Source organism: Cyanistes caeruleus, chromosome 19 (assembly GCF_971803275.1).
Source record: "Cyanistes caeruleus chromosome 19, bCyaCae1.hap1.1, whole genome shotgun sequence".
NCBI classification, from domain to species: Eukaryota; Metazoa; Chordata; class Aves; order Passeriformes; family Paridae; genus Cyanistes; species Cyanistes caeruleus.
In genome coordinates this window covers 7,284,807-7,311,223 of record NC_141719.1, presented here as the reverse complement: position 1 = coordinate 7,311,223, position 26,417 = coordinate 7,284,807, and the positions used below count along the sequence as shown (strand labels likewise).

General features: G+C 37.6%; 1 protein-coding gene across 3 annotated transcripts in view; it reads right to left on the bottom strand.

Moving 5' to 3' along the window:
* ANKFN1 (ankyrin repeat and fibronectin type III domain containing 1) overlaps positions 1–26,417 on the bottom strand; it is a 125,257-nt gene that overhangs the window by 69,919 nt on the left and 28,921 nt on the right. The gene's annotated exons all lie outside the window — the stretch shown is intronic.

Below are 26,417 nucleotides of genomic sequence, written 5' to 3'. Positions count from 1 at the left end.
TTCCAAAATAGAACAGTGATTTCAAAATCTCATTTTTTCACTATAGGGCAAAAAAAATGCAAATGCTGGAACTCAAAGAAACCCACAAAAATTTTACAAAGTCAAATGTGGAATATTTCAAATACCCATATACAGAATTCTAAAAACAGTGAAGGTGACAATCAAAGATAAACAACAACTTAGAAAATTGTTATCCTTCTAGACAGTCCATCAGGTTAAATTCATGCATCCAGAACACTCTAGTGCAACATCAGATAATGAAAAAACCAAAACACACCAGTTTCCAGGTCATAGCCAGTGACCACTCATATCTACAGAAAAAGTATTTTAGGCTGTTTTTAAGGAGATAGCAGAGCTATTCTTACAAAGTGCTGATTTTTTCCCCCTGGTTTTACCCAGACAGGATGCTTGATTTTTAGAAAATATTGGAAACCTCCCAAAATCAGTTGATCAGCCTGATTCTCCCACACTTCAAACTTCAGCTAAGGATGCTGTGTCTCATACCCAAGGGCATCCTTTTGCCCAAGTAGCTGAGGCTAAAATGTAGTCCTGGGCCCGATATTTGTATGCCATGGATGTTGAAGTTAATCTGTATTTTTTAAACCAATCTGGATCTGGATCAAGCCATTCTTTGGGAGGTTTTCAATCAGCACACGTGCATGCCTGTACATGTGTGTGAAAGCTTGCACACAGATGTATTTCCAGGGCATAATGAGACTATCAATTAGTGAGACTAATTAATGAGACTAATGCAAATAGTTACTGCAGCAGAGAATTGCAGAGTGCTGTTACAATATTCTATGCAGGATGTTCCTTCTCCCGCACCATGAAAATCACAGGCCCTCTGTGTACAGGGGAACCTCTTTTGTTCTGGTCCTTCCAAGGATCAATAGTCAGAGAGCTGACTGAGGTCTCTGCTCCTGGCCAACAGGAAGAAATTGGAAATCTTTTGAAAATCACCAAATGCCCCTCTAACACTGAGATCTATCTGGAAAAAGCATGCTGAAAATCTGAAATGTCTAAATCAGTTAAAAATAAATGTAAACCTAAGAACTCCATTTTCAGTGCTGTGCTAAATAGGGATGATTCCTCTGAGTCAAAATCCCCAATTAAGGTTTTTTTTGTCTTTATAGACCTCATCTATGGAACTCACTTGTAAAGGAATTCTCAATTTCCAGCTGTTTTCAAGGGAAAAACATAAAGTGAATTTCCAGAAATTAGTCTATTCTTAAACATTTTCTAGCACTTTCTCATTGTGGTTCAATACAATCTTCTGCTTTCTCCCTTCAGCTTGGTGGAAAGCACTCCTTTTACGATTGCCATTTCAATTTTTTGAATGCTTAGTCATTTTTCTACCCAAACAGTATTTAGTAGAATAGTAACTGTAGTTACTACTAACTGTAGTTGTAGTGTACAATAGTAGATGTTTCCTTGCCCAAGCCTAGTTCTTATGAAAGACAATTAGCTTTTTTGTCATATCAAGAAAATATATTTATAATCTTCTTGATCTATGAATATAAATTCATAATTAATCTGTTCAAAAGCCAGAAGACACAAAACAGTGCTCAGTAAGGTAAAAAAAGCAATCATACGTTTAGCAAGTTATAAAAAATTAAATTATTGGAAATGATTATTGAATGTTGGTAAATAACTGTGAGAGGCACCTACATCCAGTTCTGGAAATAAAGAAGACTAAAAGACCTACAAGAAACAAACCCCTGGGTTTATGATGAAACACGTGGAAGAAGATCCTTTAGTCTGATCTCCTGCAGAAACCTGCCCATCCTCAGCCTCTGATGCTTCCATTAGAGTTCAGAGAAGTCACCCAGTTCCTATTGCACTTGCATCCCTCTCTCCAGAGCTGCACAGAGCATTTTGCTGCCCGTACTTTCACTGCTGACTTAACCTGTTGTGGCAGGTTTTCCTTCCATGATTGATGAGTCTGAAAGCTCCCTACCTGCAGCACACGAGGAGAGCTGATCCCACAAGCTGCTGCTGATTCTTTCTGCTGCTAAAGCTGCGCATTTTTGTGAAATGTGGTGCATTTTGTTTAAAGAGGCCACCCAAGTTGGCCGATTCAGTGCCACATGTCCCCAAACCTTCACCCTGCGCTGTTCCCAGCTTCACACGCTTTCAGCAACACAACTTTTAGCCTTGTGCTGGCCATTAGCTGCGTTTAGAAAACCGTGTTTGTTCCTCCCAGAGACTGGGACATTTCTGGGGCGAGGAGCTCGGTGTAAGCTCTCGGGTTTCCCGTTCTCCATCCATCGATAGGTGGCAGCGTCCACCCAGCTGTCCAAAAGCCGAGCAGGGACCGCCCTGTCCCCAGGACGCGATGTTCTTGCAGACGGATTTCCACAGGGATCGAGTCCTCCATCCCCAGAACCCAGCGCTTCTTTACATCTTTGGGACAAACATTTGGGTTTTTCCCACTAGAAACTGGATGGGAAGTTTGGAGTGAAGAAACTCACATGGAGCCTGACTTCACTTAAAATACATCAATGGCAAAGCTGTTGCCCTCCTAGGGGACAAAGCTGCATTTATAGACTGCTCATAATCTCACTAAAAGATATAAATCTCACTAAATACTGCTCAAATATCAGATCTCCATCCACTGTCACAGAAATGGAGCCAGGCAGATTGGAGATTTGGGAATAGGGTCTCCCCCTCCCAAAGTAACGTGGATAACATTCTGGTACCTGTCTGCACTCTCATTTAAAAAATCCATTACTTGAAAGGTAGTTAAAGTGACTTTTTTCTTTGAAACAAGACAATGGGGTGTTTTTTTCTTTTCATACAGTCAAAACTATTCAGTGTGAAAGATAAAATAAAAACCAAACAAACCCCCCAAACAAACACATAAAAGTGCATGTTTCTTTGTCCCCATGCTCATCCTTTCTTGCACATTTTTATACATATAAGGTACTGTATTAAATTCCAACTCTGGTTTAGGCAATTCCTGCTTCTCTGGCTCCTTGTTTACCTATCATCTTTCACACATACCCCTTTGCCAATTTATTTATTCTCTGTCCCATTCCCTGGTTTCTTCAAGGACATGGAACTGAGTATTATTATTTCACTAGTTACTTTAGCCTGTGTTCTTGATCCAAATCCATAGCAAATAACCTATTATCCACAGAGACACAGAAGTATTCAGTATGCTTATAAAAAGGACAAATATTTCCCAGCTGATCAGCCACAGACATGATCAAACTTTAAAAATTCTGAAATTGTGAGTGAAGAAAAAATAATTGTGTTTGGGCTAATCTTAGAAAAGAATTTTCCCAAGTATTCTGAAATATTTGAGGCAATGTGATGTAAGTGACCAAATAGAACTGGATCCCCCAGGCTTCCTCTGCAGCCACAGCTCACAGTCCCCTCAGCCCAACCTGGGATCTGGCATCCCCAGGCTCTCTGCAGGGCTGGAGTTGGCAGATGCATCAACATCTGGGGCTTGCAGACTCCCAGAGGAAGGATGCAGAGGGGAGGAGTTCTCAGCTTTGTGGCAGCTGTGGACTTGCTGCTTGTATTTCAGAATATTTTAAATGAACTGCAGAAACTCAGAACTGTTTGGTCAGAATTCTTTAAAGATGGCATGTTTTTCACAGTGGCTTTTTTACCCCTGCTAGTCTTTTTACTTGGAAAATTCCTGAGAATAATAATTCCTGGCTGCAGTGGAAGAGAATCGGGCCATGGCTGTCAGAGCTACAAAACTACAGAGTCATTTGGCATCTTTTTGGAGTGTAAGTTAAGGTAAACAGAAATAAAATAATGTAAGAAGTCCATCAGAGCCTCAAAGCCCTTCCTGTTTGAACCAAGGAATCAAAGAGCAGCTGCTGTTACCTATCAAGAGGTGTGCACCAGCTCTGATTGAAGGGAATGCTGCTCTATTGCAAAACCAAGGCAGAGCAGGGCTCTTTGCTGATGGTTCTTGAAGTTCCCCAAATTAGGAAAAACCCCTAAATCTGTACAAACACGTCCAGCTTTGGGAAGCCTATAAAAGTAAATGAGGCTGTTGGACGTGTCTGAAGTGTTGCTGTTCCTCAGAAACAAATTACCCATCTGAACATCATGGAAATAATGAAGTTGTCAGCGACAACAGGCGGCTGTGATGTTTTGTCAGCCTCCTGTTGATTATGTTATCTAGTCAGACACTCTAGATAGAGATAATTTATGCTATGTATTGTTTAGCCATGACTACTCCCAGCTGCACTACATTTAATTCAAGTTACACCAGAACATTTTACAAACAGAAATTAACAGGCTTTTCATAGCCAGCAATTTCTAGATTAGGATTCAGAATTTAAATTCAGAATTTAGCAAAGTTGAGCGTGGAACAAAGCTGAACAGAGGCAGACACAGAGCATCCCAGAGAAACACCTTCTTTTTTTAAGCTAAAAACATTTTTAGGCTTGTGACGCTGTCTTTAAAAGACCAAAAAGAACATACAAATATATAGATAGGTACCATTGCAACTTGTATATGATTGCAGTATACTTATTAATATATACTTATTAATATAAGGCCTGCTTCTATAGATTGATCTCCCTTTTCTTCAAAACTTGTATAAGACCATCTATTATAAAGTACCACACCAGTGCCAGTAATTTTCATACTGAATAAAGAACTTTGATAACAGAACAAATTCCTGCTGTTCTGTGAACCCCAAACACCATTTATTTCACTAAGCAGATACTCCTTAAAGAGCAGCTTGTTTGCCCTGATGAAAGCAGAAGTCTTTAACATAGTAAAATTGGACATTTTAAAGAAACACATACACAGAAACAACAGCAACAACAAATCCCCCACCAAACAAACCACAAAAAAACCCAGAGTAAGATACCATTTCTGGAAAACTTTGCTACAAAGAGTAGGAAGAGAGGGGCTATTTTCAAAGAGTAACATTTACCTGGGGAGAATAATTTGTCCACATCCTGATGGAGACAGATTGTTTTAGCTAACAACAGTTCAAACCAAGGGCCCATTCGTCTGCATTATCAGAGGAAGAACAGCAAGGAGATCTGTCTCCCTGGACCAGTTTGTGTGAATAGCCCTGGAGGTTATCTTTGCTATAGGGAAACATCCCCCTGCCTGGCTGTGAGGATTCTCAAGCTGGAATTCATACTGCAGTCATTTGGTCTGATGTGGCTGTTCATTTACTTTTGAGTTTAAATGAAAATAACTGAGGAATTCCAAAGCAATGCATCACAGGAGCAATGCAAAAACCCAAAGAGAATAGAAGTGATTTCTGTGAAGTAATTCTAGATTTGCCAGTGCCATTCTTCTTCACAATGAGTTCAAACGAACATTTAAACATTCATTCTTTGCTGAGAAGTTTGATTGCTTCAAATCACGAAGATCCAAGGTTTACTGCAGAGGCAATCCACATGGACGTAATAGCTTTTGTTGAAACCTTTTTATACTTTTGATAGACAAGGACATATTATTGTTTATCCTTTACAAGAGGTGTGGGGAACAGCAAAATCAGTGGTAAAATTCAAAATATGGAATTGTTCTTTCCTCAAGTGAAATATTTCAATAAAAGTGAAATTAACATGTAAGAAGTGCAACCAAACTAAACTAAACTTTTCTGTTTAGAACATAGCAGATCTGTAACATACTTTACTAAAAATCATTCTATTTTTACTGCAGTGAAGGCCTTTAAAAACTGTAGTAGTGAGAAAAGAAGTACATGAAATATCTTCTCCTCACTTTTCTCAAGCTCTAAACCTGATGAATCTGTTCCCTCTCAATTAGTCACGCCAGCCTCTCACTGAGCAATAAACATCAGTACTTGGCCTTGCTGTGTTGCCACAAGTCCCATCCCCACACAAACAAGATCAGAATACAAAGTGATAATTGCTCCCTAATGAGCAAACACTTTTTGGATTAATTTAGTTCACAGCCTCTCTTCCCACTTCTCTCTCTTCATCACATCTGAACTAATGCATCAACCATCTCCAAAGGTGACAAATTAATCTGAAATAAACTCCTACTTTTCATGGCTGGTTGCAGCATGACTTGCTTTGTTTTCTAACAGGTCAAAGAGAATCTGATTCAGACTATAAAATTGTGGGCTTTATCCCCCATATTCAAACTCTGACTTAGCAAAGTGCTTGGAAAACCTCTGTCAGGCCAATTCTTCAGGAGGGTTTGTGGTATAGACCAAATCCTGACCTGTTTGCAAAAGTCTGTGAACTTCCATCCTGTCCCATCATTGACACCGGGACCTGCTTCACTCCTGCTCACTCCCCCTCAAATCAGAAAGAACACTGCTGGTTAATTCTGGGGCAGGAGGTGCTTGGAGAACACAGCAGGACTCCAGCAAGTGCCCAGATCCACCATGGGTGGGACAACCCAAGGCCAGAGCTGGTTCAGTCTCAGGACTTTTTGTTCTTCAAATCATGGTAAAGCATTTGTAGTTCTAGAACAGAGACATTGGCTGGGAAAACCTTTAAGATATCAGACTCACCTGCCCTAAGAGTTTCCTGTATCAAGAATGTTTGGTTATCACATGCTCACTTATGTTTCAGTTACACGCAGAAAATTGAAAATATTAAACTTCAGAAACTATAAAAACCCAACTCCCCAACAGATTATAAATAAATACTTCCTATATTTTATGAATGAGGTACTTCAAAAGTGTTTGTACATCACCATCCAGTTATTACATTCATTAGTGTTGTCACAGGAGACAGATGGGGAATATAATTTGCTGCTGTGTTAAAAGATTGAATATGGATTTGGAAACAAGGACTCCTGGTCCAATGAAACAACACTCTGCAGCCAGAGGTGCTGATCTGATTTCATCTGAATTGTGTTAATAAATATTTGCAAAACCAGGCAGCTTAGGTGGCTTAATTAAGAAAACACTTGCTTTTTACCTTTAGTAATTAATTTCCTTCAGGGTCAGCATTTGATGGTCTTACAGCTCTTGCCCAATACTTCTACACACTTTGGGATGATTAATGATCTCTGTCCTGGAAAATTATGAGGTGCTATAAGGAAAAATTAACTGAATTCACACAATGTGAAACCTCTCACTTTCCTCTGCATTTTTTTAAGGGGCATGGTGTGTATGAATGTGTGTCATAGAAAACTTGTAATGAGTTCCCCACAAACCTGCACTGAATTCTCACATGGTAATGCAGCCAGTCTCTGCTACAGGCAACACTAGGCCCAAGTGAAACCTTAGAGATATTCAATGCTGGCAAGAGAAAATTATCCTTCAAAAAGCTCTGATCAATGTGACACCTGAGCCTTGGGACAGAAAGAAATGCTCAGGGTTTTACTTCAGATGCTTCTCTTGGTTTCAGCATCAACCATCCTCCCAAAAACAGCCCCCCACATACACACACACAAAGCCCAAACACAGAAATGTGCACATTCATCACACCAATTTTGGTATCTGTTTTGTGACTTTTTAAAAATTGGTAAATAATATGCTTTAGGCCAAATTTTGCAGCATTTCACTCAATGCAGGTCTCTTGAATGATTGCAGCTGAGAATATATTTTGCATTTTTGCAGACACCATTCTGGGAAAACTCATTCTGAGCCTCTATCTACTTTTTCAAACATGAAGAATTTCAACAAATTCCATGTGACATCCAGTGTAGCTACTCAGTTGGAAATAAAGCCATGGATCTGCCATGAGGCTTATTATAGTTTAATACAGTTATAATATAGTTTACTATATACAATCCTCTACCAGAAAATCTTGTGCTCCAGCACTTTTGAAGCACCTGATTTGTTCTCTTGCCTGTACTTTCTGATAAAACTGTGTAGTTTGGTTTTAATTAGGGGCCATAATTAGTAAGAACTTGAAAATTAGCCACTATCAGTATACAGGGTGAATTTGTTGTCTGGCTTTATGTTTTATCTAAATTGGATGAAAACCAGAAAGTTGATTTGGTTATTCCAGCTGCACTTGGGAAGAAGCAGAGTTAAACATAAATCACTGGATTTGTTCTAAGAATTTTTGGTGCAGATGGCTCTGTTGCTTGATGTTCAGTACAAATAAGGTGACTTTTCTTGACAGAAATATTGAACTACAAAGGGGGGAAAAAAGCCAAGCTGGTATGAACAACTTCAACTTTGAATCATAGATAAAGAGGAACCATGAAAAAAATATTAAAAACCCATTTAAAATTTTTGACAAAGAAGCTTTCAATGACAGAGTAATTTCTTTTTACATTATTCTACCAGAAGACTGAGATACATTTTCATACTGGCTTTCAGTACATAGATGGGTGTTTTGTAGTGGAATTACTGCTCTAAGTACAAACACAAAAAAAGTTCCATGGATTGCAAATAGATGGAACAGGAAAATGAAAGTAAAGAGAGTGTAGGAAGAGTTTATCTAATGGTTACTCAGTGGACCTGTGAGAGAGCTGAAACTGGACATTAATATTGTTCTGGTGCCTATTTGTCCTTCATCATATTGCTTAACAGAAATGTTGTAATTTTGTCCAATTTTGTCTCATCTGACTTTTATTTTACACCCTCCCCCCTTCAAGAAGTTACCATGCAACTGAGTTTTTAAATTACTGAAATGCTACATTGCTACTTGTGTTTGAAAAGCCCACAGATTAGATTACATAAAGTTAAAATGAAATAAAGCTGGTGGTGGATGAGAGATTCCATCATTTTCCTATAAATGAATCTATATTAAAAACCAGCTCAACACAAAGGAATGAACCTGCACTTCAGGAAAAGCTATAGTGTTAGTATTTTGATATCATAGGAAGGTTTGATTATTGAGAGCCCATTATCATATTTATCACAGTTTAAATACAACTGTGAGACTGTGATATCATATTCTTATAATATAGTCCTTTGGATTTTCTGAAGAACACCCAGACACTCCAAAAAAAAGTTGTTCAAAGAGGTGCATTCCTTAAAGAATGTTTTTTTTAGAAGGGTGAGAGATTCAAGCCCAAACACCAGCCTCTCCTGAAAATAGGCAATCTAAAAATTGAGTGCTTTGATATATCAGCACACAAGCTGTGCTGGGAGAATACAACATTGTGAGAGACACAAAAAGACAAGTGAAACAGTTGTGTTTTCTAACACTCAAAGAGGCACAGATTCAAGTTTAATAGCACCAGTCTAACACCACAAAGATTGCACAGAATTCCCTTTACTTATACTAGAATTTAGCTTTTAAATATAAATAGTAGGAAAATGTGATTAATAGAATTCCAAATAATTTTAATATGAGTTTAAAGAAATTGTTATGCACCATTGAGACCAGAAATTTTGGTCAGTTTTCCCCCAAACTTATCTATGAACCACTGAATGCATTTTAATATGCAGCATTTTGTTCAGTAGGCTTTTGAAAATAATATGGAGAATACAACTGGCACTTTCAGCCAGAATTATTCATGGAGCCCTCATGAAAAATGAGTTCAGGCTTAAAAGTAAAATGCATCTTTTCTAATTTTATGTGAAATTCCATAGCTCCATGTAATGTGATCTTCATTCCATAATGGGGGCTTCTATTTAGTTAGCAAATAATAACCTCTCTAAATTACATATCTCCTACAGATCTTAGGATTGGATAGGAACAACCTCCCGGTGGGTTACAGATAGGAAACCTCACTGCAAATGAGAAATACTTATTTTCATCTTCTTCTTCAACCCTTGATTCAGCTATTCAAAACAGAAAATCACAACACAAACACCAGCCCTAACAAACCTTGGCAGCACTGAGCTACTGCTGTTCTGTGTTATCAATCAGCTGTCAAAATGGAAAACTTTCTGTGTTCAGACACTATTTCCAACTGTGCACGTGGTGCTCACAGTAGATGACAGTGCAAGAATTAAATGTCACTTGAATACCAGAAATACTGGTGGGAAATAAAAGGGGTGGGAAATAAAGGAGTGATCACGATTATACAAGAAAATCCAATAGGATTGCAGTGGCAAGCTTTGAATTTGCAGTGAAAGTTGTCTCCCTGCAAGATATGGTTTTTCCAGTGTATGCTGCAAATTTCCTTCATCTATCTGTCAAAGCAGCATCTGAACTGTATTTCCAATTATATAAAACTAGGTGTCTTCTCAGAAAAGTTTTCCTTTCCTTGAAAAGCAATGCAGAAAATTAAGGAATTACTGTACTAAAAATTAATACATCCATATGTGTCTATATAAAAAAAGTGACTGATATTTAGAATACTTTAAAAAATGAAGTATTGAACACCCAAAATCAGTTTTCAGACATTATCAGAGAGCAATTCCTGAAGTATAACTACTAGGTAAACAATTTGCTGAAAATAAAAAAAACTTTTGAGAAAATTGCTTGCAGATGATTTCCAAATTAAAAAAGATGTACAATTCACTGTAGCATTTGCTTCAAATGATACAACCAACTAATTATAAAGTAGTCTCTTTCAACATGAAATAATTAATACAGCTGATTAGCATACACCAATAGGTGAGAAAAATTAAGCTTATGAGTGAATTATGAAAGGAAATCTGAAAGTAATTACAATGGATTTTTTCCCCATATTCTCTCTATGAAGAGAATGTTATATTAGTACTATATAAACTCATTTTCACCTCTGTCTCTGATAAGACAAGCAGAAAACTGTGACACAATATCACCTATTTCAAATAACACCAGATTTTACGCTTTTTTTTTAAATCCAGGAACAAATGGGTAAAGAAATAAAAAATCCCAAACTGATTCTTTACAATGGACGAGTCATGATAAAAAAGGCTAAAAAAGGACATTTGCATTGTCTATCTTGTTCTGAAAATAGTACTGGACTGTGTGTAACAATGAAAGCAACACTCTCATTTATCACATGTTGAAAATACAAGCAAACAATCTAAGATCTCTGTTTGAGTATGGGTATACATGTATTTATCTCAAGCTTTTTGTCTTCCTGGAAAGCCTCCACAATTTCAGTCATTTGGATGAGGTATTATATAGGGGAATATGAATGATACCAACTTATTGAAGAGATGGATAAAGAGCTGTCCAGGAGATTTTAAGTAACAAAAAGGTATTTTATAATAAGAAATCTATGCAACTGTTCAAGTTGCAGTTTTCTGCTGCAATTCAGCAGCTGTTCATTACAGTCTGGAGATGTTTCAATTATCACCTCTGTGCTGTCTGGCTATAAGGTCATTGAAGAATCCTTTTAAAAAGTTGCATCAAGTTTCCTAAAGCAAATATTTAGAGAACTGTTCAATTGTGTCACCCTCTCAGAAAATCAGGATGTTGACTTTCTCCCTTCTTTGATGGTCATCTTCATGACAATATTCCTGTGAAATACAGTCCTTCAGGGAGGGATTGGGGATAAACTGCTCTGGATCTCCTCCTTTAATTTATGCTTTCTATTGAAAGTTCAGAATTCTGGTGCATTCAGCAAGAGTTGTCAGTGCCTTCAACACTTGCAAGTTATTCAGCAAAGCTGGCTGTCACCCAGAGACTCTGCACTGTCAATTTGCAAGCAGGTTAAATCAAAACAGTTTAGTGATAACTTACACCCAGAAATTTATTGCAATGATCAAAATTGCTTTCTTGCATTTGGAATTTAAAAAAAAAATTAAAATTATAGGAAATCATTAAAAAGTCTTCTTTCACACTACCACTGACCATAAAGGTAGGAATTTGGAGGACTTGTGAAATAGTGGAATGATAGCTTGAATCAAGCTTCAAAGTGCTGGTTAATATCTCATTAACTTTGCTAGTGAAGGAATCAGCCCTTTCTGATTGATGTCTTAATTATGTCCTAAACAAACCATAACGTAGCAATTTCATAAGCACTGGTACATTTCCCTTCCCTCACAGCAGCAAAGAAAAACTGTTCTCTTACATCCATTCCTTACTCTGTAAATTAAAAGGGGAAAGATATTTGCTTGATAAATGTAGGAGACACATGCATGATAAAATATACAAAATTATCAGCAGAAAGATGTTCCACATAAATGGCATCAAGTGACCTTCTGTGAAGTTTGAATAACTGTATGACATAGAACTGCTTCAAAAATGAGACAATTGAACAAATTTCTGAACAAATTTACATAAAACAGTTTTTAATGCAATTCCAAGCGAGTCTGTTAGATTATTAAACAGCGAATTTAATAATTAACAGACAGTCCTTTAAGTTTATAATGTAGCTGGAATAACTTCTATTCTAGGAAAAAAATTAATAGAATGAATTCTGCTTTAATCTACATTTTCAGGATTTTACTGAAGTTGCATTTTTAATATTTCTTTCTGCTGCCTTCAGCCTGGAACAAATAAACCTACAGGCCCAGTGCCACCAAATTGTGTGAGGCTTTGACCACATTGAGGCTCATGGATTTCTCAGGCTAAATTATATTAAATCACCTATGCAGCCATTCAACCTCTTGTTACTTCCCCAGAGCCTCTTCAGGAATGACTGCAGGGAGAAACTGTTTGATGACCTCCCTAGTGAATGAATATTTTTGGACTTTCCTTTATGATTACTCTTGTTTTGCCCACCCACTTACAACATCAACTATAATAAGGCTATTTAAGGTAATTACTACAGTGTAAATGAAACCCACATTTGTTATTCACATACACAAAGCTGATGCTCTGCTTAACAGAGCAAAAACCTTTGTGCCTCAGGAGGCCACTGACTGATAGGTGACTGAGAAATGCAGTTCAGACATTTTAATATGTGCCTCTTTAACCTATTTTTGGGGTTTTTGAGGCACACAGGATGCGGCTGCACAGCAGGAGCATCCACACAGCTGCTCTTTGGTATCCGGATCAATAAGCCTGTCAAAATAATCAAAGATATCCCCTTGGTCATGCAAAATACTGGGATTTCCAAGCATAGGTGTGACACCAGGATTCACAGTGCTGTCCTGGAGCTTGGTACAACTCCATCCACATTCACAGCAGCAGTCTTTTCACTGAATTTCATACCAAAATACATCCCCACTCGTTCAGGCCTCAGGAAGTCAGTCACTTAATTCAGCTCTGCTGATGCCATTGGATTTATAAGGATGTGTTTTTAAAAATATTGGGAGAAACTAGTTTGAGGTTACAAGTGGCACCTCATAAAGTTTTTCTCTGGGTTGACAAACAATAGTTTGGAACAAGGGGAGTAGTTCTGACAGACTGGACTGACTCTGTGGTGTTGCAGTTGGATCACTGACCTGGTAAGGGGGAAGCTCAGTCCCTCATCTCCACACCAGTCTGCAGCCTGTGATTACTCCTTGATCCGCCTTTTTCAGAGAAGAAATCAAAGTATGGATTGGAAAATCACAAAAGCAATGTACAATGGTCCAAGTTTTCAATTCTCACATCTCTTAGTCAGAAATTCACCCCTAAGCCCAAGAAAATTACTCGTGTTGATATCGCTGTGTTTTGAGAAAAGCCTCAAATTTTATAAAGATTTTTTAGTGAAAACAGTACAATAAGAATACATCATTAACTCCTATTTAGTGTGATGTGAATGCACCATAATGACCACCCTCTGTTTCATGAAACCTGCTGAAAGAAACTCCATATATGAAACACAGAAGCTTGGAACATTCTGCAGTGTGCACAATAGTTTGAAACAGGAAAAAAATGCTACTGAAGTCTTTACAGTATTAAGATATGAATAACGAACATAAACATATACTGCATGGTGAGTAATGAGCATAAAGCTTTCATCTTTCTTCATGGGAAATCCTATGGAAGGCAAATTAACCCATAGAGACCATTGTAGGAACCCATACCACACCATTTGAGAAAGCTTTCTTTTATCCCAATAGCTGGCAACAAAATATATGCATTTACAACAGATTTCTTTTTTTTTTTTCCTTTTAATCTGTAGCTAACTGCAGTTTTAAAGCCTCTCATTTGTTTAACTACCAGGCTGAACAAGGAAAGTTGGCATTTAGAAAAAGAAAATAAATCCAAATCCAGTTAAATTTGGCACCTTCCTTGTTCGTTTTTCCCCAACAGTCCTGACTCACGAGTGGTTGTTCTCCCTTCTCTTCAGATCCCTCTCTAAGCTCTCTCACCAGGATTTCAAAGTTAGATGATCAAATGTGCGAGAGAGGCACCTAATTTCTCACAGGCACTTCTGAAAGCTCCTCACTAGGTCTACAGTGAACAATTTTCTTTCTCTTCCCCTGCCCCCACCTTTTTTTTCCCTGGCCTTTGATCTTTAGAAGGCACAAATGCCATTACAGTGAATAAAGTCATGGGCCTGTTTACCTCCCCCTTCCCCAGCCCAGCCAGGCTGCGCCAGACGGGTTCAGAGACATCGCAGGTATCATCAGCACCGTGACAAATGAGAATGTGTGTCAGGGGAGGCTGTTCAAACAAACACTTGGATGCTTGGGAACACAGACAGAAGAGCTAAGATCTAGCTGCTTTTTTTCTTTTTTTTTTTTTCCTTCTTTCTCTTTTCTTTCTCCCTCCGCCTTCAGAACAGAAGATTATGTTTGCTGTGAACATGAGCTGATGAAAAGAATTCAAATAGTGCTTTGAATAGTGCCACTGGGAGTGTCACAGGAGAATTACAAATTGCTGCTGGAGACACCAGTCTCCCTTTACAGAAAGTTAACATAAAAGTACACATATCTTCTTTCTATAAGGTACTAACTTGTAAATTAACCTTTAATGGAGTATAAATGATGTCCTGAAAGAACTGCTTATGCAGCTATATTTATGATCTAGAAAATTGCAAATATTTACAAGATTATAGGTGTTAATGGTCTGTCAAAAATGTTTGTATATTGTACATACATTAAACCTCAGTTTAAGACCACCCTGCTATAAAGACCACCCCATTTCTTGTCCCATATAGAATTTCATTTGATTCCATATATTCCATTCCTTATAACGAGGCTAGGCCCCAGCATTCACCCAAACCATTCCAGACAGGGAACTGCTCCTCTGCAGGATCTACTGTGAAGGAGAAGAAGTTTTAGCCTCTGTTCCCAGATTCCCTGTGCAGCTCCCACCAGCCAGGGTTATCCTGGCCATTCCCCCTCCGTCAGAGGCTGAAGAACATCTCTGACAAAGCAGAGCAGAAAGCAAAGCAGAGCAGGAGGGGGAGGCACACACAGGCTCAGGAGGGCTGGCAGTGTTTCACTGCCCTGCAGGGATCAGCTCCACCTCCCAGCACTCCTGCCTCAGTTTCCCCGCTGGGGTACGTGCCCATGTTTTAGCAGAGCACCCTGGGTCTCACCGTGTCCTCCTCACTATTCAGCCCAAGCTCAGCCTGCTCTCTGCCCCTGCCTTTGTGCTGCTGTCCCCAGTTGTAACTTCCCATTTTCTTTTCCTTTTTCTTTTTTTTTTTAAATTTTTTTTTCTTTGAGGTTTTCTATGAGTTCAACAAACAGTGAAATAAAAAGAAAATATCCCCTCTTTGAGTTAGTTCTGTATTTGTCACTGTCTCAATTTCTGCTTTATAAATAATTATTCATATCTCTTTTCTGGGCATAAGTTATAGCAACAATAATTTCAATACAAGCCAAAATATATTTGCTACTCAAAATGCAACAATAACTTGTGCTCCGCTCTCTGTTCTATTACAGCTTCTTTTCTGGGAAATTGAGTGACTTTCTTTGTTAGAAATTTGATCTCAACTTCTGAATTGAAATTTCTTTCTCTGAAAACATTACAGAATAAAAAACAATTGGACCTTGTCAGTTGTGATAATGAAATTTCAGAAAGGTCAAACTTTGAATTTTGAAAGAGGAGAAACTTTTTTTTGGAAACACACATAATCAAAATGTTACAGTTTTTTAATACTTGTTTTACAAACAGCATTGAATTCACACATAAATACAGCTGGGGAAAAATAAATACTTTGGGAACAAATACTTGGGGCTCTGCCCAGGTTTTATTGCAACAGATTATTTTTATTTTTTTTTAATTTATCATTTGCTGTGCATTATCTTGCTCAATGACTGGAAAAAAGAAAATGTTCTTCTTTAGGATAAAAAGTCAAAGGAAAACTTGAAAAGGGTCTGTCCTCCCTGACCTCATGCACATTTTTATTGATATCAAATTGCTCATATTTTTTTGCCCTGCCATTTTCATTTTTATACCTGCTGGGTCAGATCTTCAAATGATGTAAACTGGCATTGGCCGAATGGTTTCCATGAAAGCATCAGAGTTGAGGATCTGGCATTAATTACTGGGGATTGTCTGTTATCCAGTGAGATAATGTAAAAGCAGTTCCCTGCCGAGCTAGAAAGACACTGATCTGTAAGTTAAGTACAGAGATAGGGCTTAAGTGAGGTGATTTTAGGGAAAATTAACTTCAGAGATTTTACACAGATCTTCAAATGCCATAATCTGTGCCAAGAGAACACACAAATTATGAGACAGTTGATTTTCTCAAAAACACAGGATTCATTTGGATAGCTTGATGAAATGATGCCATTTGGAATTTTGTGTTGTTTTACACAGAATGAGTTGGCTTATATCGGTTTGGCTGCTAGAAGTGGTGGAGAAAAAACAAAGATTAAATATTTTTGGTTTTCAAGCATTGGTTTTTTAGCAGACATAACCAGATACATTACAAGGTTCCCAAATATTCCTCTCATTTCGAGTGCTTAGTTTCAATGAGTTTTATCTCTGTCTTCTAAGAGTATTCAATCAAAGGGGTTTTTTATACAAGTACCTGGAAAAACTTCAGTATTTTATTTTCATCAGGTTATCTCCTGGTGTGAGGGATATCCAGAGAGGAGAGATACAAAGACCAACATCTGCAGGTTAATGAGAGGTTTTGTTGTAGGCAAACACTGCACATGTCACATTTTCTGTGCTTCCAAGGGGTATTTCCCAGTAAACCAAAGCATTATAAACTATGTATTTATAACCCTGCTGCAGAAAAAACAAAACCACCACATAATGATGAGTCTGGGTCCACAAACATTGAAGGCTCTACCATCAATTTCTAAGGATGAACACAATGACCTGAGAAGCCTCTTAATTTTCTCTGATCATCAGGGCACTGAACTATTCATATCCATGAATATAATTTGTATTTTTGCTTCCAATACTCCCCCTGGAAGAGTCTTTTCCACCAGCAGATGGTCACATCCTGATTTACCTTTTGTAAACCTACGTATTTGGGGGTAGTTTATATTATGCTGATTTTTTTCCAGTATGTTTGTTTGGACATGTATATCTAACTCAGGTGTAGCTCCTGTTACTTATACAGAAAGTGATTGTGGACTTTGAATCAATTGATTTCCAACAGCAGTGGAAAGTCTTTATGTGATTCAAGTTTTTTCTCTGTAATAGGAGGATAAGAACTCCTTCCTTTCCTCTCCTCTCTGTGTTCATTTTCAGACTGCAAATTCTTCTGGGCAACAATTCTGTTAATCAATGCTGGCTTAGTGCCTACTAAAATGGGTATCTTCTCACAGTGGGGTACTACTACACTACAAAAAAAAAATGAAATATTACTGATGGTAAAAATACAGCTCATCGACTAAAGGTGCATGAAAAGAATTTCATCCTGTAGGACATCAAAGTTCTTAAAAATTCATATGTCAAGTATTTCCATCTGAACTAAATTAGTTTTGTAGAACTAAGATTTCATGGCAAATAAAAATAGTATATCATCTTAATAAAAGCATCATGTGCAAAGGGAAAATAAAAGCAAGAAAGATATAATTTTATAGTACTTGCACAGTTCTTCTTACTCTCCACTGAAATTCAAAACTACCAAAGAAGCAGCCATCAACAGCCACATAATCAATCTCCTGCAAAGTTGGTGCTGGTCTCCAACTTGTTTGATACAAAGGACAGTGGAAACAATAGGAAAGTTTGCAGGAGTGTAGTAAATAACTCTAATGCTTTGAATTGCAAAGGGTAAGCAGCCTACCAAAAGTATTTATCAAAGTCATATTGGGGGAAAGAAACATCACCAAAGAGAACAGTGCAAGCCAGATGCTTGGAGATTAAATGGGGTCAAAAATGCAACCCTAATTTTCATAACATCCTCATAAAAATTCACAGGAAACTGCTTTCTGAACTTGTTTTGAAAGAGATTTTTTTGAAAGTTAAAGGGGAGTTACAGATTGAGATTCTATTGAATGAAGTCAGAATTACAGAGGAAGAGAAAAATAACCTGTTCATTAAATAAAAATAAGAGCATAAAAATCAATACAGAACAATGGCTAAGAGTAGCCGACAGTCATGTCCAGACTTGTGAGATCAGATTTACATTTTCAATTTGCACTTGTGTTGAAGGTTCAGATCAGTCACATTTTTAACCCCTTCAGTGAGTGAACCAACCCACTTGACTGCTGTCAACTCCCCAGACTTGCCCCTAAATATAAATATAAAATAAAGTTTAAAAAATTATAGGCTTTGCTAATTCAACTTCTTCCAACCCTAGTGTCTCTCTGCTTTATATACACACACTGTGCTTCTGCCTCATCTTTTAATGTAAACCCAGGTGTAAAGAGTAGGAGCAAGGTACACAATCTAAAACACTCAACTTTTTTATATATATAAACCTGACTTAAAGGCCATTGAATATAATGGAATACGACTTAGACTGACCAAAGACACATTATCTTCATGAAATGAGATGCAATCCCTCCTACATGGAAAGACTAAGATAACAGAATTTGCAGGGAAAAAAAATCATGTTATTCAATAGGTCTAAATATAATGAATATTTTTTTAGAACTTAAAGAGAACAGATTTTTAAGTCCTCTTGATGCCCTTTAGCTGCCGTTCAAGAAGCCATCTGACATTTTCTCTCACTGCTAGCAGTTTCTGTGCCAGAAACACCAGGACAATGCTCAGAGCAATGACAGGCATTTAATTTTCAGGCTTTGATGTTGCAAAACAATGCAGTAAAGAGAAATTAAAACTTAACAAATTGATTGGCAATGTTCTTTTCGACTCTGCCCTTTCATTTCTCCTATACCAATTTACCTCCTGCTGACTTGCAAAAGAAACACAGGGTAATTAATTTGCCTTAGTGGACAGTGAAGGAATACAGAGTCCAAATATGAGAGCCATAGCCTTGGTGTATTTTGGCTGACACTTAGGCTGTGTTTATTATCTGACAACAATTTGCATGAAAGTATAATTTCTAAAGCAAACTAATTTTCTTAAGAGGAGACAAAGACTTTTTAAAAAATAAAAACCAGTTACTGTCAGACTCACAGAAAATTTAATTATAATCCTAACTGCCAGTGGCAAAAGAGTCTTACAAATATGTGAACCATTAATGATGCTAAAGACTTTCTTTCCTTTATAGTCTGTAAATCTACTACATATCAGATACTAATGGATTTTTGTGCACCACTTAATATATTTTATCTTACTTATTGAAGTGTGTGAAACAGTTGGTCTTTGGCAATGTACCTCACTATTATATCTACCTACTATTGTTTAGCCATTTTTTAAAATCACAATTTCATCTATTGTTCTTCTATTTCACATGGGGTTGATTTTTATGGAAAAGGCCATCAGGAATTACTGGTACTTGATAGTTTCATTTTCTCAAACATTTGTAACTTTTATCAACCATGCAAAGAGGGAACAGAAGTTATGCTCAAAGTTAATAAAGACTGCTCTAAGGATTGTATCACAGCTCCCGAACAAAGTGAACAATTGTAATGTCTTTGTGTAAGACAAATGGCAGAACTGGAGCTTTGTCACCATTATCTGAAGACCAGAATGACAGTTTTTATTCCACACACACTTAGCTATCAGCTGCCACACAGTCTCTTTTCAGCCACGTGCCAACTCTGGTCAAAACTCCCTAGTTACAGTTCATGTCATCAGCAGAGTCAAATGCAATGTGTTAAACCCTAAAATGCCTTCAGCATTCTGGCCCTAACCCTGGGAACCATTAAGCACATGATTTTCTTTAGCACCTCAAAAGTCTCTGTATTCCACTGAAAATGAGACCACCTAAATACTTGTAAATGAAGTGGAAGCTCAGGTATGCTGCTGGATTGGAACCAACTCTCCTTGTAGGTCCAACCACTAATTCACATCCTTGTTTTTGGTTCCATTTCCGTCACCCAGCCTTGTGCAGTGATTGGGACAACAACTTACAGGGAACTGCAGAAGCAGTTTATTATCTGATAAAAAACATGAGAACAAAAGGATACAAAGCTAAACCAAAACTAATGAAAAATCTATTCTGAGTAATATGATGAGTAGTTTCTATAAGCACTCTAAAGTACACAAAGATAGTGCAGTAAATAATCATCAAATATCTGTTTAAGGTGGAATACCTCTACCAAAATTACTGCTAAAGAACACAGAAAGGAAGTATCTTTTTTAAACAGAAAATATCTGTGCACTGCCATGTCAGGGAGCAGTGGTCATGGGCAGAGCTCTGTGTGCAGATCTCACTCCAAGTTTCACATCCTCACAGCACCAAAGTCACTCTGTATGTGCAAGTGGCTTGATCTGCTCATGTGCAGCATCTTGTCTCCAGAGCAAAAAGTTCAGAAATCCTGGGGAAAAATAGTTCAAACTCTCTTTATTCTGCTCCAATAGGTTCCCAAGAAAAAAAATCCAGACTCATTGAATATAATTTGTCATAGTTTTGTGTGCTGCCCATAGTGTCTTGTGGTTTTTGCTTGATAAATACACCCTATCTCTCAGTAATATAGTACCTGAAGTGAAAAATAAAAATTACAAAATATAGTTCATCCTAACATTTACCACTTACAAGCAAATTTAATGACTGGAAGACTCACAACAAATTCTCTTTTTAAAATATAGTCCCTTTAAAATGTAAGACTATTTTACATGTTTGGATTTAAGAAGTAGAAAATAAAGCTCAGCAGAGTTATTTAATGGGAACAATCTTAAGGCTTGTCCACACAGGAAGTTAAGGTAAATTAGCTGAAAGGTGTGAATTTAAAGTGCATTAAGGTAAAATGAACTACAGTCACTTTATTTCTGAATGAGAACATTCACACCAAGCTTTAATGCACTTTAACTAATATACTTTAAAATCATATCTTTCGTTAATTTGTCTTAACTTCCTGTGCAAACAACTCCTCTCCTGCACTTACTGAGAGCCACAATATAGATTGATGTGGTTATATTTATAAATATGCCGATTAACCTTAAGACTCTGAGTCAACAAAATTTGGGATGTTAAATAAAAATAAGAAATATGTCCTTGCATGAACTTCCTAGTGCTTTGAGAGTGCAAACAGTCCTAGTGTTCCTAGTGTAAACATGCAATTAATTTAGCTCTAATTTATATAAAAAGTATATAAACTATTCAGAGCCAGATTTAAAAAAAAACACACCACAAACACTTGCATATTGTCACTGACTATAGTAGGAATTTACTTCCAAAACAAATGAAATGTAAATAAATAGAGAAAAAAGTTATGCTTCTTTTAAATAAAGCACATGTATTGAGGTTCACCAAGACTTGATAAATATAAAAGACTTTTATCAGAATTAGCTTTTTAAAAAAGCTTCTGAAACTATTTTCTGAGGGGTATCTGAAAGTCTTTGTTATAAAGGATACCTTAAATTATCAAGAGAACTCAAAACAAGATTTTGCCTCAGATAACCCATGAAATCAATACTGTGTTTTTCCTACCAATGCCTGATTTATAGAGATCTTTTCAGAAGCAGTTTTTGCAGAAAGAGAGCAGGGATGTGCTGAACACCCCCCTTTGCTCTCAGGCTGACTCAGGGCTCTGACAGAGCAGGGGACAGTGACCTGGCACAGCCACCAGGGTGGGGATTGTTGTGCACTGCACACCAACACACTGAGCTCAGCTACCAGGAGGAAAAACAGGGAAAGAAAAAGATGCCCTTTGCCAGAGCTGGAAAATAATCTGGTTTTGTCACTGATTTGGAAGGCTCACGTTGTGTCCCCCAGCACACAGCCAGCCCTGGGTGCAGCCCCACAGGATCTCGTGGTTGCATGGGGGCTCTGATTCCCCCCTGGATCAACCCTGAGTTCTTTCTCTCTCATTGAAAGCTGATGAATAGCACAGTTCAAAAGTAAAATACAACAGTGCAGAGACCTTTCTATTTTTCTATTTTTCTTTTTTTCTTTTTTTTTTTAACTGAAGACAGAGAGAATAGGATAATGGACCATGAAAATCATTCTCTTTTAATAGAGGACTGCTAAAGTAACAGAACCAGGGGGTTTTAAAGCATAAACTTTTTATGAAACAAATCTGCTGATCAGCATAAAGCACCATTTTAGTTTATCAGTTCCCAAGTTTTACATGATTCATGCAGATGTTCTGATTGACAAGGCTACAACAGAATAGGGATGATAATAGTATATCCATCAGGTGATAAATAAACATTTCCATCAGCCTTCATAAATATTTCGAAGTATTCTGTATTCCCAGAAAAGTTCTTTTGGTTAATAGAACTCCATCAGTTAAAAGCTTCCTTAAATGCAGTGATAATTTTCTTTGACAATTTTGCACAGTAACACAAACTCAGAGTACTGCATTAACACAGATGCAAAGCTGCAGCCATCCACAGCTCAGCACAATGGAAGGGACAGTCCTTGCTCAGGTCTCCTGGAACTCTGAACATTTGACAGCTTTTTCTGAGTGCAGACTGTTGCTTTGACAACACACAGCCTCGAATCTCAGTTGGAATCACAAACCTCTTTTAGTCCCTCAAGTTTTCTGATTTCCCCTCCTGGGCAGCCCATGCCCTATTTCTGAGCACTCAGGCTAATGCAGCCTTTGGGCAGGCTTCCCATAGCTCAATATTCTGCATTTTGTGCTGCTGTAGCTTTTAAATCATGCTTTATTTTTGTGATGAAAGCCAGTGACAAACCTAAACTCCCCTGTACAGACTAGAAAGGCTCACCATGAGGTTAAGAGTCGCAGGCAGAGGCAAACAGCATGTGTGTGGCAAAACTGAGCTGCTTGTCCCAGTAGACCCTGTTTGTGTAGTATCTTACTCCTGTCACACCTCACTTGGTGCTTTCCCTTCACTGCCAACAGGTTCTTTGGAGCCCTTAATTCTGGTATATGTCATGGAGCAAATCCAGGAGAAGCAGCAGTTGTTGTTTTTGTCAACACTAGAGCAAATGTAGGATTCCTTTAGGATCCTCTTGGTGTTTTCCCTGAGCAGTGGCACCCACAAGCTGAGAAATCCACACAGCTCAAGGCTGTCAAGTGGAAATGTTTGGTCGTTTTCTCTTCATGCAGAAACACTAAATATCCTAAACTTTTGAGGTCTCATCATCTTTCTTCCAAGTTCCCCCAAATAAACTGTTAATATGGGGACATATCTTAATCTATAAAAAGATGTGCATCAATCTTGATAATCCCAGATATCATATCAGATAAATACAAAAAAGAATTTAAACAGCAAAAACACAAAGAGCAAATGCACCTGAGACAGGCAGATGTGTTTAATTCATACCATCAAGCACTTTACTAGCTAAAACTTTAACTTCAGTGATTATGCCTGAGGCATTTAAATGGTTTTAAATTATAAGTCTAACAGAAATATTTTTCTAATAATAACCCATTAATTCTGGCAGTTTCAGACTGTCTGAATCTAGGTGTATAAACTGTGGCTGCATCAATCAGTGCTGTGTGTCTGGCTATTTCAGGTATTCCTTGTTAGTATGAAGAAAGAACAGTTTGTCCCCTAAGCACAACAGCAGCTGAGATTCCTGTTGATTGATAACTAAATGTGCCGTAGTGAAAATATATTCAGATAGAGCTGGAGAGGGAGGCACAGCAAAGACGTAATGGGGGTGGAGGAAGGAGGGATGAAATTGGCCACGACAGGAAATTCCTTCTCATGAATCTTCAAACTAGCTGACAAGATGGATTTCATTCCTGCAGGTAACAGGGACTTTATATTTAATCTTCTATAACATCTGTACCCATGCAAATTCTTCACTGCTCTATATGCAAGCTTAATTACTGAAAAGCTGTTCTCACTGTTTAGGATATTTCTCCACTGTACCTAAGTCTTGTTACAGAATCCACTGGTGTCAACAAAATTGGTGTGTAGAGAAAGCCTAAATATAAAAGAAATTTATTCTGCCAGTTGAAGAATCCTTTACTGGGAAGGCAGTAATTTCTGAAACCTAAAGTGAAGATTGTACTGTTTATTTCCAGAGACCAAATGATTTTGCAGCTAAAAATTGGAAGACATTCACAGGTGTCACCATAATTATGTTGAGGAATCTTACTTTAAAAGCTTTGCAATTCTAACCAGGAAAGGAGTATTTTCTGCTGTAAATATCTGACTCAGTGCTCTACACTGTGACAAGTGAACCTCCACACATTTTCCAGTTTGGTGAAAATTTCAGGTTTTGGCTTTTCAGTTAGTTTTTGGCTTTTTAGTTTTTAGTTTCTTTCTGATCTTTGACAGCATAAAAACAAGTTAGAAGTTTTGGAGCAACAGATTTCTACCATTTACAAACTGTGAAAATCTACACTGTAAAACATTGACAAAATTTGGCTCAGATCCTGATTTCATGGATCAAGTAGGCAAGCATCACTAGAGCAGTAGGTAAGTCAACACTGGAATCTGCTATTGCATTCATCTCTTTTCTAGAATTCTTTCAATCAGCATGGAAAAATCTTTTTTCTCCCAAGCAGGAAAATACTAAATTATGCACTTATTTTAAATAGATGCAGTATTGTTAATACCACATAAGTTTAAAGTGCTATAAATACTTACCTGAAAGGCAGAAAATCCTGTAATCAAAATGCTGATGTAATCAATCTTGTAATCAAAATGCTGATGTAATCAATCCTGTGATCAAAATGCTGATGATAGCTCTGTTGGAAGATGTAGTGAGGAAGGGACAGTGAACCCACCTGTGAACTCTTTCCCTGCTCTGGTTAAAGTCATGTCTCTATGGAATTCCTTTGGAAAACAATTTAGGAGAATATCAGACTGCAACAGTTAAAATGAAGTATAAATAAGACACAGAGGAATCAGCCAGGTGAAGACATGAAAGTTTTCTGTGAGTTTAGTTACTGGTGGTGGAGACATGATCAGCAGCTGATCCTGCTTAGTCCCACTCCTGTGTCTCACCACTTGGGTGTATTGGGTTTTATATGCAATTTTGGTCTTTAAGAACAACAAAAATGAAGGTAAAATAAATGGGAATGAAGGTAAAATGAAATGGGGCAACTATTTCAGCTCCATTACTGGGTACCAAAAATTTCGGGATTGTGATGCCAAAGACCATGGAGTTTTTAGTGTGACAGAAAAAATTATTATCAGTTTTATAAATGTGGTATGTAATTAAGTAAGCTAATTGTCTAAAACATCCCTTGAAAATTCAACTCAAAGCTCATTGAAACCAGCTGAAAACTTCCATAAAGGTTAGAGGCTTTTGCATTATGCTCCCTTTCTGTCCCAACAAAAACCCTTTATAACATTAATTTGAAATTCCAAGATAAATCTAAAAAACCTCTTTAAGAAATGTAAGGGTCCAGCTAAAAGGAAATAAACAATACAGCTACTTTTTGGGAAATCTGTGACTGTTGAAACCTGGGCCTGTAAGGTAAACTTTGTGAGCAGGATAAAAGTCCCAATACAGCTGGTTGGGCACTTGGAAAGAACGCTGGTCCATTACATGTTTTACTGCTCCCATGCAGAAACCCATCAGTGTCCTGAAGGCAGTCATCTTTCTAGCCCATTGATTTAAAGCAAGAAAGAAAATCAACACGCTTATATGTATAAAGGGCTGAATTTGGTGAGGTAAGACCCATGAGGAGCTGTTTGCAAGAGTAAGGTCTGAGACATAGGGTTTACAGGGAGTTTCCTCAGTTTAGTTTACAGCTAAACACACTTTGTCAACAGCTGAAATACAAAGTCTAAAGTATCACCTTTCTCAATAGCAATATTAAGCTCAGCAAAACTTTTCAAAGGAAAAGAAGTCCCCTGGAAAAATGGCCACAGTTAATGTGCAGTTTTTGTCTAGCACAAAAGCAGTGCACTACTCTCACCCTTCTGCTCTCTACAGATTCTTGCAGAGCAGTTAGTTTTTAAATAATTTTAAAATTTGCTATTAATCAATCTAATGAAAAACATGTCATGGACACAGGTCCATAACAACATAACAAAGAGAACTAATTAATATCTATAAATAATGTTCAGCTGAAAGTTATGAAGTTTGCTTAAAACCACATACATTTATCTCTCACTTGCCACCTCTCCTGGAAAGGCACACTGTGACTGGACAGCCAGGGAGACTGAGGGTAACAGGCTAAAATATTTTACTTTTCCCATTACCATCATCCTATAGCATCTCTCCTGTCTCTACCCCAGTGCTTTCTTTGTCTCTTGAATGCTGAATCTAAATCTGATCCTAGCTGGCACCATAATCAGGCTGTGAGGGCTGACTAGGCTCAGTGTAAATAGCACCACTTTCACAGATTAACTGTGGCATCCTGTGGCTTTAAAGAAAATGCCCTATGAACACAGCAGCAGATATCAATTGGGAAAAGCTTTTGCCAT